Source organism: Propithecus coquereli, unplaced genomic scaffold (genome assembly GCF_000956105.1).
Source record: "Propithecus coquereli isolate 6110/MARCELLA unplaced genomic scaffold, Pcoq_1.0 Scaffold219, whole genome shotgun sequence".
NCBI classification, from domain to species: Eukaryota; Metazoa; Chordata; class Mammalia; order Primates; family Indriidae; genus Propithecus; species Propithecus coquereli.
In genome coordinates, this window is record NW_012147078.1 from 2,378,892 (window position 1) to 2,379,818 (window position 927).

The window sequence follows — 927 nt, forward strand, 5'->3', positions numbered from 1 at the left end:
AATAAAAAATAAAATTTTCTTGGGTGAAAGACTTAATTTACATATAACTTTAATTTGCAATTATCAAGTGCTGGCTTCTACATAGATTTTTATAAGCCCTTGGATCAGCATGACTGTGACTTATTAAAAAGAAAAATGCTTATTTTTCTACATTAATCTCTGTTCTTCTCATTAAAAGAATGTGTTAACAAAAAGTCAGTATGCTTTGGGTCTTATTAGTCCCAAAGAAAAAGATTAACCATTGATACAGTTTACTGCTTCTCTTTTTTCTAGCACTGGTTGTATATTTTATCCAAGTCTACCTATTTCAAATAGCTTCCATAAGATCTTCCTGAAATTGAAATATAAACTCTAGCCCCCTCAATCATTGTAAGAATTCAAAATCTCTTTTAAAGTAAACTTAATTTCTATGACTAATTTTCTTTCCAGATGTTTATATTTTCTTTGCTATTTATTTTCTGTTCACCTAAATGAAATATTAGGATTTGATATTTACTGAACTATAATATCCTATTTGTTTCTTTTTTTCCCTTTGAAGAATGTAGAATATCTACTGACAAGTGAAAATTACATAAAGTACATAAAGGGATTAGTATAGTCTTTAATAGATTTTAATTACTTTAGTTTTTACCGCTTTATTTAGCCATATGCTTTATCTTCAGCAAATACATCTATTTCTCAGGCACCTTTCCCATATCATTTGTTTAAAGTTTCACCTTGCTATTTTAAATTTAGCTCTGTTTTCTTTGCTGATATTCCAAAGCGTATAAGAACTGCTGACAACATAGAAATGAGATTTGGCAGAAGGACGTTGAGATCTCCTGCTACTCAAAGAGATATAAAATAGATAAGGCCAAGAAACAAAATATCCTTCTGGGTATTGGCAATTGTAGTGTAACTTCTATTGCAGTTAAAACAGTTTAGCCT